Below are 14772 nucleotides of genomic sequence, written 5' to 3' on the forward strand. Positions count from 1 at the left end.
TTGCAAATTTATTCAAATCAAAAAACATCCATGAGGTCGAAGGAATTGTCCGTAGAGCTCCGAAACAGGATTGTGTCGAGGCACAGATCTGGGGAAGGGTACCAAAAAAAATGTCTGGACCATTGAAGGTCTCCAAGAACACAGTAGCCTCGATAATTCTTAACTTAACCAGGTGCTTGTCTAGTTCTTCTAGTGCTGCTGGTGGTTGAGGACAAAGCCTTCTTTGGTGCTTCAGGCTTTGCTCCTGGATCTTTAATTTGTTCCAAGACTTTTCTTTATCCTCAGCTGCTCTTTCCTCCTCTCTCCTTCCTTCCAGTGGAGACAATGCTTCCATTTCCCTTTCACCTGTCTTTGGTTCAGTCATCATCCGTCTCAAAGGATCATTGAAAGATTATTGGAATCTGTGTGGGTAGTGTCGTGTAAATATTCAGTCAATAATATTTCTCAAATACCGGAACTTGTGAGTTCAAATATACTTTTATTACAAAGTAACAAGAGCCGAGTTCATGAAACAACTGCCTTTCCAATCTCAGCACACAGCTTTTATACAAGTTTCAAGTGCACACACGTCCTATAGCTCTTCCCCTCACATCTTGTTGGTTACGCGCCACTACTGTTTCCCACCCTAACTTCCTTCCTTGGGGCATGCTTTCTTACACCCCTACAGATCATTCAAAACTTTGGAAATTGCTGGATCAATTTATATTGGTGGCGCAACCCTTGACAGTTTGGTTAAAAAAGAATAGGGGCTTCTGCTGGGCACAGTCACAAGCGCCCCCAGCACTGGCCATTTGGTAAAATAATAATAGGGCCCCTTCTTGTCAAAGTCTCAAGTACACTCAGTTATTGTGAAGTTTCTCAGCACCCACCAAACCATAGTCATATATGCCTTCATTATATTGATTGTGACATTTCCTATCCAGGCATGAATCTGGATTACAATATGTGTTCTTTTATATATGGGCCTTTCTCATACTATACAGGTGTGATTATAGATTCCTTTAAAGATTTTAATGATTCTGTTTTATTTCATTATTTCACAATATGCTACTATAAATTACTATAGTAGCTGGACAGGTGTGACGACTGACAATAGTGAAGGAGAAGAGGTGATCACCCGTCAGGTGAAAGAGGAATGGATGAGACTGTGGCCGGATTTCCTTTAACCAGAAAGTGGTATATTTACTGGGTAGGTTGTCTGTGCTGCATAACAAAGGAAACAAAATAACATGTATACAATCAAATTCAAATCAGAAAGTCAAATCATAACAATCATTCTCATTATTAACTTCTTCGATATAGGGGGCGCTCTTTTAATTTTTGGATAAAAAAACGTTCCCGTTTTAAACAAGATATTTTGTCACGAAAAGATGCTCGACTATGCATACAATTGACAGCTTTGGAAAGAAAACACTCTGTCGTTTCCAAAACTGCAAATATATTATCTGTGAGTGCCACAGAACTGATGCTACAGGCGAAACCAAGATGAAATTTCAAACAGGAAATGCCCCAGATTTTGAAGGCGCTGTGTCCCAATGTCTCCTTATATGGCTGTGAATGCGCCAGGAATGAGCCTACACTTTCTGTCGTTTCCCCAAGGTGTCTGCAGCATTGTGACGTATTTGTAGGCATGTCATTGGAAGACTGACCATAAGAGACTACATTTACCAGGTGCCCGCTTGGTGTCCTCCGTCGAAATTATTGCGTAAACTCCAGCTGCGTGCATTTTTCCATTTGCTTCAGAGGAGAAACCCAACTGCCACGAATGATTTATCATCGAATAGATATGTGAAAAACACCTTGAGGATTGCTTCTGTCGATATTATGGAGTTAATTTGGAAAAAAGTTCTGCGTTGTAATGACTGAATTTTCGGGTGTTTTTCTTAGCCAAACATGATGAACAAAACGGAGCGATTTCTCCTACACAAATAATATTTTTGGAAAAACTGAACAAGCAAGTCTCTTATTATTATTGGTGTCCTTTAGTAGTAAAGGCATGATTCACGCAGTCAGTTTATTTTGAGATGTGTCTGTTACTTGAACTCTGTGAAGCATTTATTTGGGCTGCAAAATCTGAGGCTCGTAACTCTAATGAACTTATCCTCTGCAGCAGAGGTAACTCTGGGTCTCTCTTTCCTGTGGCGGTCCTCATGAGAGCCAGTTTCATCATAGCGCTTTGTGGTTTTTGCGACTGCATTTGAAGAAACGTTCTTCAAATGTTCTGGATTGACTGGCCTTCATGTCTTAAAGTAATGATGGAATGTCTGTGAACTTCCGAAGTGATTTTACGTTGGACAAGAACAAACGTTTTCTAGCTAGCTAGCTAACAAGCTTGTTTATGCAGAGCAGCACTAGAATAAAAAATATGCCTTACTTTTTTGTAGTTTATATATCCATTGTGTAACCTGACAAGTATAGTAACCTTTACCAGCCTTGAAATGAATCTATTCTTTTAAGCATCTCTCCCTAATTTCAAATCAAAATCAAATTTATTTATATAGCCATTCGTACATCAGCTGATATCTCAAAGTGCTGTATAGAAACCCAGCCTAAAACCCCAAACAGCAAGCAATGCAGGTGTAGAAGCACGGTGGTTAGGAAAAACTCCCTAGAAAGGACAAAACCTAGGAAGAAACCTAGAGAGGAACCAGGCTATGTGGGGTGGCCAGTCCTCTTCTGGCTGTGCCAGGTGGAGATTATAACAGAACATGGCCAAGATGTTCAAATGTTCATAAATGACCAGCATGGTCCAATAATAATAAGGCAGAACAGTTGAAACTGGAGCAGCAGCACGGCCAGGTGGACTGGGGACAGCAAGGAGTCATCATGTCAGGTATTCCTGATGCATGGTCCTAGGGCTCAGGTCCTCCGAGAGAGAGAAAGAGAGAATTAGAGAGAGCACACTTAAATTCACACAGGACACCGAATAGGACAGGAGAAGTACTCCAGACAAACTGACCCTAGCCCCCCGACACATAAACTACTGCAGCATAAATACTGGAGGCTGAGACAGGAGGGGTCAGGAAACACTGGCCCCATCCGATGACACCCCCAGACAGGGCCAAACAGGAAGAATATAACGCACCCACTTTGCCAAAGCACAGCCCCCACACCACTAGAGGGATATCTTCAACCACCAACTTACCATCCTGAGACAAGGCTGAGTATAGCCCACAAAGATCTCCGCCACGGCACAACCCAAGGGGGGGCGCCAACCCAACCCTAATTTCTGAATCACACTTGTAATGTTGTCATTAGGCTACAGTAACTTATGCTTCAGAGGTGAGGGGCAGATTGCCCACACACACACGCACACCCACTGGCAAAGATTTCCAGCTGGCAGGCATATGCTGGAATACGTTTCTGAGTGACAGAGTGAGGGCTTTGCATAGGTGCTTTGTTGCAATTTTTGTGAAACTGAAAAAAACTCCCGGAATGTAAAATAAGGTTACTAACCGATTCCCATGTTTTAAAACAACAGTTCTGTTCCGGAATAGCATAGATCACTTTAGTTTCCAGTTCGGGTTCTGTTCCTCAAAAAATGTTATTTTCTGGTTTTCAGTTATGTTCCCTGAACTTTTTCCAACCCTTGGTTTGAATGTAATTTGTGGATATAAATAAAGCATTTAAAATGTGTGTGGGTGTATGCGTGCTTACCTGCGGTGCATGTACACTACCGTTCAAAAGTTTAGGGTCACTTAGAAATGTCCTTGTTTTTGAAAGTAAAGTACCTTTTCTGTCCATTAAAATGACATCAAATTGATCAGAAATACAGTGTAGACATGGTTAATGTTGTAAATTACTAGTGTAACTGATTTTTTTATGGAATATCTACATAGTCGTACAGTCGCCCGGCACGGGCGGAGGGCAGGCATAGGACGAACTGAACCGTCCCAGCGCCCCGGAGACACAGTACGCCGAGCCGGCGCATGATACCCTGGGCCGAAACGGCGCACCGGAGACCAAACGCGCTGAGCTGGCACAATGCACCCTGGCTGGATGCCCACTCTCGCATGGCACTTGCGGGGGGCTGGCGTGCGCTTTACTGCATAACACGGTGCCTGACCAGTACCACGCTGCTTCCAGTAAGTACGGGGAGTTTGCTCAGGTCTATCGCCTGACTCCACCAATCTCCCCGTGTGCCTCTCGTGCCTGCTGCGCTGCCTTGCCTCATATCGCCTTCTCTCAGCTTTAGTTGCCTCCAGCTCTTCCTTAGGGCGGCGATATTCCCCATCCTGTCTCCAGGGTCCCTGTCCGTCCAATATCTCCTCCCATGTCCAGGAGTCCTGAAACTTCTGCTCCTCCATACCACGCTGCTTGGTCCTTTGGGTCGGAAGATGAGGATTCATCGGACCAAAGCGCAGCGTGGTCAGTGTTCATGCTTTCTTTATTAAAACTGAACACTATAACAAAAAATAACAAAGCGAATAACCAAAACCGAAACAGTCCTGTAAGGTGCAAAACACTAAACAGAAAATACCTACCCACAAAAAACATGTGGGAAAAAGCTACCTAAGTATGGTTCCCAATCAGAGACAACGATAGACAGCTGTCCCTGATTGAGATCCATACAAAGAAATACAAAAACATAGAAAAAAGAACATAGAATTTCCATCCAAATCACACCCTGACCAAACCAAAATAGAGACATAAAAAGCTCTAAGGTCAGGGCGTGATACAAGCATTGGCTGGAGTGGTGTAAAGCTCGGTGCCATTGGACTCTGGAGCAGTGAAACTGTCACGCCCTGACCTTAGAGAGCCTTTTATTTATTTGTTTTTGGTTAGGTCAGGGTGTGATTTGGGTGGACATTCTAGGTTTTCTGTTTCTATGTTTTCTATTTCTTTGTTGTTTTTTCCATGTGTGGTTCCCAATCAGAGGCAGCTGTCTATCGTTGTGTCTGATTGGGGATCATATATAAGTTGTGATTTTCCGTTTGGGTTTTGTGGGGAGTTATTTTCTGTTTAGCTGTTTTGTTGCCTGACAGAACTGTGCGCTTTCATTTTGTTCTACTTTGTTATTTTGTTGCGGTGTTCAGTTTATTAAAAATCATGAATGCCTACAATGCTGCACCTTGGTCTCCTTCTTCAACCCATGAGACACGTTACAGAAAAGCGTTCTCTAAAGTGATGAATCACGCCTCACCATCTGCCAGTCCAACGGAACAATCTGGGTTTGGCGGATGCCAGGAGAACGCTACATGCCCCAATGCATGGTGTCAACTGTAAAGTTTGATGGGAGAGGAATAATGGTCTGGGGCTGTTTTTCATGGTTCAGGCCCCTTAGTTCCAGTGAAGGAAAATCTTAAAACAAAAGCATACAATGACATTCTAGATGATTCTGTGCTTCCAACTTTGTGGCAACCGTTTGGGGTTATCCCTTTCCTGTTTCAGCATGACAATTCCCCTATGCACAAAGCAAGGTCCAAACAGAAATTGTTTTTATCAAGATCGGTTTGGAAGAACTTGACTGGCCTGCACAGAGCCCTGACCTCAATCCCATCGAACACCTTTGGGATGAATTGGAATGCTGACTGCGAGCCAGGCCTAATCTCCCGAACTCTCTAATACTCTTGCGACTGAATGGAAGCAAGTCGCAGCAGCAATGTTTCAATATCTAGTGGAAATCCTTCCCCAGAAAGAGTGCAGGCTGTTATAGCAGAAAAGGGGGGACCAACTCCATATTAATGCCCATGATTTTGGAATGATATGTTCGACGAGCAGGTGTCCACACACTTGGTCATGTAGTGTATATATACAGTATGTTAACAGTATATATTGCATACATACTGTTTATAGTGGACCACACTTTGAGAACCCCTGCCCTATATAGTGCACTACATTTGACCAGAGCTCACACGTTGTCACAGGCGCACAGACGGACGGGAGCACTTGCTGAGGATGTAAACAGTTGAAGGCATTCCATTGTGCAACTGACTAGGTATCCATCTTTCGCCGTTCCCTTTTCCCTTAAACCTCATGTCCTTGTCACATGGCAGGAACATTGCTGACACCACCCAGAGAATGAGTCACTCACTCTGTTTGTCACACTACCTGCCGTGTGAAAACATGGAGAGAAGAAGGAGAGAACTAGCAGGATAACAGGATACTAACAGGAACTAGCAGGTAAATGAATCAGGATGTATAACTTGTGACTGGGACAGAGGTCGTTTTTTAGCATGCAGAAAAGGTTTGGGAAGTGGAATCCAGGTGATCAACTGAAGGAAACAAACCAAAACCAAAATGCTAATTTTATGTTTTATTTTTAATTTCGTCCATTGAGATGAGACAAGGAAGAATGATGTGGGTTCCATCCTTCCCTCCCACCTCACCTCCCCTCTCCATCACCTATCCTCCTTCTTTCCTCACCTTTGCCCCGCCTTCTGTCCGTTGCAGTAGACCAGGCCTGCCACCTCCCGTGACTCAACTTTAGCTGACCACCAGCCTCTCTCCCTTCCCTTCCCTGGCCCGTGACCTGCCCTCCTCCCTCCGTGCTCTGGAGGAATTCTGCCAGTGGTGTTTTAAAATTCCACTGCCCCGTGTGCCCTCAGATTTGGCAGTGCGGTGTTAATGCGAGCTGACACCACAGATTAGCCGCAGACATCAGGAATGCCATGGCCCTTTTGTGCCACGTGGATCCCGGCCAAAAAGCCCTGGGTCGGACGGACAGACCACAGCGCAGGAGACTTGGGAAAAAACACAGCCCTGCTTCACCAGACCAGCACCAGGGAGGGGAAGACGAGGATGAATTTACTGCGTCCCAAATCAAAACAAATTGTATTTGTCACATGCGTAGAATACAACAGGTGTAGACCTCACAGTGAAATGCTTACATACAAGCCCTTAATCAACAATGCGGTTTTAAGAAAATAAGTGTTAAGTAAAAAATAGATAAGTAAAAAATAAAAATAACAAATAGTTAAAGAGCAGCAGGAAAATAACAGTAGCGATGCTATAATCAGGGAGTGCAGCTGCAGAACCTTTTGAGGATCTGAGGACCCATGCCAAATATTTTCAGTCTCCTGAAGGGGAATAGGCTTTGTTGTGCCCTCTTCACAACTGTTTTGGTGTGTTCGGGCACTGGTCCAAAGTAGTGCACTAAATAGAGAATAGGGTGCCATTTGGGACACATCTCCGGTGAATGCCAGACTGACCACGCCCTCCCCTGGTGAAGTCATTATACAGTCAATATGGTCTCTATACAGGCAGGAGGGAAACTAGGTGACTGTTTCCTCACTAGGCTACTCCACCTCAGAGGCAGTCTCTGTTATTACTGCATAATAACTAGTCAATAACCGGTTAATGAAACTGTGTTTAGTCTGTGTATTATATGTCAGGAGTGCTGGCCAAAGGGTATAATTTCAAGATCAAATTCAGGTTCAGGTTAAAGTTCATGTTTTATCTTGTGAAAACACAATCTTCTATCCGACTGTGCTTTCTCCCCACATAAACCATGTTGGTATGTTTAGACTTCAGATTACGCGGATTGGTCTCTAAATGCAGCCATTTCTCCATCTGCATGTTTATCTGCCCAGATTAGTTTGAAAATGAGGTGGAGAAGTGTACCCTGTTCTGTATCTAATCCCTGAGCTGGGGAGGGATGGGGAGGTTTATAGGGGTATGCGATAGCATGAGAACCCCTTCATCGAGGGGCGGGAAACCCCGCTGGGCCTGTAGCATGGAACTCAGACACCTGGCATTTTGTTGGTGGTCAGGGTTGCCGTGGTTACTCAGAAGATTTACCTTAGTCCCTCAACAGGAAGATTCTCGGCTGTTACTGGTGCATGTGACTGGGCGGTATGGGTGGGTTTGTGCGTGTGTGTATGCATGTGTGCTTACCCTTGCAAAATAACGAAAGCTATTTACATCTATTCATCAGTTGACTCTCTCAAACAGATGTTTTGTGAATAAGAGTATCTACCTGCAAGAAAAACAGAGCTCACGTCTTCAGTGTTTTATATTATGTTTTCTGTGTAGCAAAACATGGTGGTGGGAGATAGAGGGGGAGACTGGGGAGGAGGAAGAAACAAGGCGGTTTTTGGAGTGTCAGTTGAGTTAAACTGGATGAAAGGAGGAGAAAGAGATAAAATAGGAAAAAGAGAGGAAAGAGGAGAGAAAGAGAACTCAAAGTGGGAGAGATCGGGAAATAAGAGAGAGACTGGCTGAGAGGGAGAGATTGAAAAATTACAGAAATGCATATTTCTGTGCAGACAGAAAACCAGGCCAGAGAAGCTGGATGTGGAATGCTCAACAGGCTTTTTATTTTATTTATTTTTTATTTTTGGAGAGGGGGGTGGTGTGGACTCAGTAGTGAGTGTTGCAACCGAGGACAGACTAATTTTATGCCCTACGCACTTCAGCACTTGGCAATCCCATTCTGTGAACTTGTGCGGCCTACCACTTCGTGGCTGAGCCGTTGTTGCTCCTAGACGTTTCCATTTCACAATAACAGCACTGACAGTTGACCAGGGCAGCTCTAGCATGGCAAAAAAATTGACAAACTGACTTGTTGGTAAGGTGGTCCTGTGTGGCTGAATTGGTAGAACATGGTGCTTGCAATGCCAGGGTTGTGGGTTCAATTCCCACAGGGGACCAGATTGAAACTGTATGCAGTCGCTCTGAATAAGAGCCTCTATTTTTTTGACTACAAAACATAGAAATTATTTTCACATGCAGTGCATTCAGAAAGTTCAGACCTCTTGACTTTTTCCCCAATTGTTTACATTAGTCTTATTCTAAAAATGTATTAAATAGTTTTTTCCCCTACACAAACTACACACAATACCCCATAATAAACAAAGCAAACACAGGTTTTTAGTAATGTTTGCAAATGTATTTAAATGACCACATTTACATATGTATCAAGACACTTTAATCAGTACTTTGTTGAAGCACCTTTGGCAGCGATTACAGCCTTGAGTCTTCTTGGAAATGACTCTACAAGCTTGGCACACCTGTATTTGGGGAGTTTCTCCCATTCTTCTCTGCAGATCCTCTCAAGCTCTGTCAGGTTGGATGGGGAGCGTTGCTGTATAGCTATTTTCAGGTCTATCCAGAGATGTTTGATCGGGTTCAAGTCCGGGCTCTGGCTGGGCCACTCAAGAGCATTCAGAGACTTGTCCCGAAGCCACTCCTACGTTGTCTTGGGTTGTTATTTTCCACCATAATTTGCAAATAAATTCATTACAAATCCTACAATGTGATTTTATGGATTTTTTTCTCATTTTGTCTGTCATAGTTGAAGTGTACCTATGATGAAAATTACAGACCTCTCTCATCTTTTTAAGTGGGAGAACTTGCACAATTGGTGTCTGACTAAATACTTTTTGCCCCACTGTATGTATATATATTTGCAAATGTTATGTTCTGAAAACCTCTTTTCTCTTTGGCATTATGGGGTATGATGTGTAGATTGATGGGGGGGGGGGGGGAATCATGTAATCTATTTTAGAACAAGGCTGTAACGTAACAAAATGTGGAGAAAGGGAAGGAGGTTGAATACTTTCCAAATGCACTGTATGTTGATGCTGTGGTGGTGCTGTAGTTTATGAATATGAAGTTGGATTTCCCTTCAACTTGGCAGCATTTTTCTCTTCTTTACACACACATGCACACACAGGCCCTACAGCAGGGGTGGTACTCAGGTCTCGCCTGTCTGTTGGGCTAGAGGGATTAAGGGGCTCTAAAGGGACATACCATTCTCTCTCTTTCTTCACTCCCTCTCTCTCCCTCTGTCTCCCCCCCCCTCTCCCTTCCTCTCTCTTTCTCTTTTTATTTCTCTTTTTCCCTCTCCCTTTCAAAAGTCACCAGCATGTCACCGTCCATCAGTCAATTAGATATCATTCAGACACCAAACTGATACAAACTGACACCACACCCACTTTTCCCTTTCTCTCTCATTTTCTCTTCCCCTCTCTATGAGACTCTCAAAAACACACAGCTTTGAAGAGAGACCCCCCCCCCGACCTCCACTGAGAAAAAATTGTGTGTGTGTGTACCCTGACTGGGTGCAAAACACATAGTTTTGGCTCAAGTTCAAGGGCACTCTTCCATCCCCCTACCTTTGCACCCAGTCAGGGTACACACACTCACACAATTATCATTTAGGAAAGAACAATCATTATATTTTAGGCCGAACACAGTACCAATTCGGAAGTAATAATAAAAACAACAATCACACAGCAAGTAATGTATTATATACAGTACCAGTCAAAAGTTTGGACAGACCTACTCATTCAATAGTTTTTCTTTTTTTAAACTATTTTCTATATTGTAAAATAATAGTGAAGACTTCAAAACGATGAAAAAGCACATATGGAATCATGTAGTAACCAAATAAGTGTTAAACAAATGTAAATATATTTAAGATTTTAGATTCTTCAAAGTAGAGTCTTCAAAGAGTCACCCTTTGCCTTGATGACAGCTTTGCACACTCTTGGCATTCTCTCAACCAGCTTCACCTGGAATGATTTTCCAACCAGCTTGAAGGGTTTCCCGCAGATGCTGAGCACTTGTTGGCTGCTTTTCCTTCACTCTGCGGTCCAACTCATCCCAAACCATCTCTAATTGAGTTGAGGTTGGGTTGATTGTTGAGGCCAGGTCATCTGATGCAGCACTCCATGACTCTCCTTCTTTCTCAAATAGCCATTATACAGCGTGGAGGTGTGTTGTGGGTCAATGTACTCTTGAAAAACAAATGATAGTCCCACTAAGCACAAACCAGATGGGATGGCGTACCGCTGCAGAATGCGTGTGTAATCGGCCTGTGTGTAGCTGGTGTGGAGGAGTCAGGCGCAGGACAGCAGATATGAGTAATGAACGTTCTTTACACAAGAATACAAATATATACACAACACAATAAACTAGCCCACAATAACGGACCGTATACATGCAAACAATCACTCACAAAAACCATGGGGGAACAGAGGGTTAAATAATGATCAAGTAATTGGGGGATTGAAACCAACAAAGACAAAACAAATGGAAAATGAAAAGTGGATCGGCGATGGCTAGAAGGCCGGTGACGTCGACCGCCGAACGCCGCCCGAACAAGGACAGGGACAGACTTCGGCGGAAGTCGTGACAGCGTGCTTGTTAAGTGTGCCTTGAATTCTAAATAAATCACTGAGAGTGTCACAACTGTCAAAGCACCATTACAACTCCTCCTCCATGCTTCATGGTGGGATGCGCACATGCGGAGATAATCTGTTCACCAACTCTGTGTATCACAAAGGCACAGCGGTTGAAACCAAAAATCTCAAATTTGGACTCATCAGACCAATGGACAAATTTCCACCAGTCTCATGTCCATTGCTCGTGTTTCTTGGCCCAAGCAAGTCTCTTATTGGTGTCCTTTAGTCATAGTTTATTTGCAGCAATTAGACTATGAAGGCCTGATTCACGCAATTCACTCTGTAAGGGAACACCCCCCTGAAATGTACAAAAATGATTGGGAAGTCATTCAAGTCCAATACCACTCAATTCAGCGTTGTTTCATTCAAAGTTGATTGCAAATGCCATATGGCAAATGCCAAGTGTAACACAGTGATAGTGGTTCCTCTCCATCGCTCGTTGTGTTGATTACATCATGTCCATTTGTTGATGTTTTTCACAGTTGAATCATATTGCAAATACACGCGCATTTGCAATATGTTTCAATGGGCATTTACCATCACAAATTTGTCATGCTCAAAACTCCTGCAGAAATGCTAAATTGACTGGCCTGATGAACACAGGATGGCCGGGCAGTGATACTGGTTCCTCTCCATCGCTCGTTGGGGTTGATTTCAGAATGTCACTTTGGTGGTGGTACCTCACTGTTTAAACATATTGCAAATGGACAAAGTCAACACCAAGTCACCGTCCATCAGTCAATTAGATATCATTCTGACACCAAACTGATACAAAATGACACCACACCCATTTTTTCCAACTAAATTGACCCTAAAAGTGTTTTACATTTACATTTACATTTAAGTCATTTAGCAGACGCTCTTATCCAGAGCGACTTACAAAGTGGGTTTTGATATACCAAACCTGCAGTTTGTGAAAAACACTGCATTCAACCCTCTGTAAAAACAGTTAGTTATTAACGCTGTTTCGAAGGGTTAAAAAGGTCACATCTTTCCAAACTGTGATTAGGCAACCCTCATGAACTGTAAATCAGTCATTTCCCCCATCAGATTTCCAAGAAAAACTCTCACACGCACACATAGCAAGGATCTAGTAACACAGTGTGGAGCTTACTGACACAGAGCCTGCAATAGATATCGGCGTTCGCACCATCAGCTGCCTCCAAAGATGTTCTATTGGGTTCAGGTCTGTATACTGGCTAGGCTACTCCAGGACCTTGAGATGCTTCTTACGGAGCCACTCCTTAGTTGCCCTGGCTGTGTGTTTCGGGTCGCTGTCATGCTGGAAGACCCAGCCACTACCCATATTCAATGCTCTTACTGAGGGAAGGAGGTTGTTGGCCAAGAACTCACGATACATGGCCCCATCCATCCTCCCCTCAATATGGTGCGGTCGTCTTGTCCCCTTTGCAGAAAAGCATCCCCAAAGAATGATGTTTCCACCTTCATGCTTCACGTTTGGGATGGTGTTCTTGGGGTTGTACTCATCCTTCTTCTTCCTCCAAACACAGCGAGTGGAGTTTAGACCAAAAAGAACTACACGGCATGACCTGGTCAATGACCTGAAGAGAGCTGGGACCACAGCCTCATCAGACCACATGACCTTCTCCCATTCCTCCTCTGGATCATCCAGATGCTCATTGGCAAACTTCAGACGGGCCTGGACATGCGCTGGCTTGAGCAGGGGGACCTTGTGTGCGCTGCAGGATTTTAATCCATGACGGCGTAGTGTGTTACTAATGGTTTTCTTTGAGACTGTGGTCCCAGCTCTCTTCAGGTCATTGACCAGGTCATGCCGTGTAGTTCTGGGCTGATCCCTCACTTTCCTCATGATCATTGATGCCCCACGAGGTGAGATCTTGCATGGAGCCCCAGACCGAGGATGATTGACCGTCATCTTGAACTTCTTCCATTTTCTAATAATTGCGCCAACAGTTGTTGCCTTCTCATCAAGCTGCCTGCCTATTGTCCTGTAGCCCATCCCAGCCTTGTGCAGGTCTACAATTGTATCCCTGATGTCCTTACACCCTCTCTGGTCTTGGCCATTGTGGAGAGTTTGGAGTCTGTTTGATTTAGTGTGTGAACAGGTGTTAGTGTGTTAACAGGTTTTCTTCCTGGGAAGGAGAGGAGGAACAAAATTCAGCGTGGTTATGGTTGAACATCTTTAATAAAGATGATAACGTGAACAAATACAAAATAAGAAACCGTGGAAAACCGAAACAGTCCTAACTGGTGCAAAACACAGAGACAGGAAACAATCACCCACCAAATACCCAAAGAATATGGCTGCCTAAATATGGTTCCCAATCAGAGACAACGATAAACACCTGCCTCTGATTGAGAACCACTCTAGGCAACCATAGACTTACCTAGAATACTACACTGAACACAACCCCATCAATCTACAAAACCCCTAGACAAGACAAACACATAACCACCCATGTCACACCCTGGCCTAACATTTAACATTTAACATTTAACATTTAACATTTAAGTCATTTAGCAGACGCTCTTATCCAGAGCGACTTACAAATTGGTGCATTCACCTTATGACATCCAGTGGAACAGTAGTGCATCTAAATCTTTTAAGGGGGGGGGGTGAGAGGGATTACTTTATCCTATCCTAGGTATTCCTTAAAGAGGTGGGGTTTCAGGTGTCTCCGGAAGGTGGTGATTGACTCCGCTGTCCTGGCGTCGTGAGGGAGTTTGTTCCACCATTGGGGGGCCAGAGCAGCGAACAGTTTTGACTGGGCTGAGCGGGAACTGTACTTCCTCAGTGGTAGGGAGGCGAGCAGGCCAGAGGTGGATGAACGCAGTGCCCTTGTTTGGGTGTAGGGCCTAACCACAATAATAAAGAAAACACAGAATTCTAAGGCCAGGGCGTGACAACAGGTGTCTTTTATACAGGTAACAAGTTCAAACAGGTGCAGTTAATACAGGTAATGAGTGGAGAACAGGAGGAATTCTTAAAGAAAAACTAACAGGTCTGTGAGAGCCGGAATCTTACTGGTTGGAAGGTGATCAAATACTTATGTCATGCAATAAAATGCAAATGAATTACTTAAAAATCATACAATGTGATTTTCTGGATTTTTGTTTAATATTCCGTCTCTCACAGTTGAAGTGCTTTTACACCTGCATTGTTTGCTGTTTGGGGTTTTAGGCTGGGTTTCTGTACAGCACTTTGAGATATCAGCTGATGTACGAAGGGCTATATAAATAAATTTGATTTGATTTGATTTGATTTGAAGTGTACCTATGATCAAAATTACAGACCTCTACATGCTTTGTAAGTAGGGAAACCTCCAAAATCGGCAGTGTATCAAATACTTGTTCTTCCCACTGTAGGTGTTTCTTTGTCCAGGTGGGAAAGGGCAGTGTGACGTGCAATAGAGATTGCATCATCTGTGGATCTGTTTGGGCGGTATGCAAATTGGAGTGGGTCTAGGGTTTCTGGGATAATGGTGTTGATGTGAGCCATTACCAGCCTTTCAATGCACTTCATGGCTACGGACGTGAGTGCTACGGGTCTATAGTCATTTAGGCAGGTTGCCTTTGTGTTCTTGGGCACAGGGACTATGGTGGTCTGCTTGAAATATGTTGGTATTACAGACTCTATCTCCATCCGGCACAGCCAGAAGAG

This window comes from Oncorhynchus nerka, linkage group LG9a, assembly GCF_034236695.1.
Source record: "Oncorhynchus nerka isolate Pitt River linkage group LG9a, Oner_Uvic_2.0, whole genome shotgun sequence".
Lineage (NCBI taxonomy): Eukaryota > Metazoa > Chordata > Actinopteri > Salmoniformes > Salmonidae > Oncorhynchus > Oncorhynchus nerka.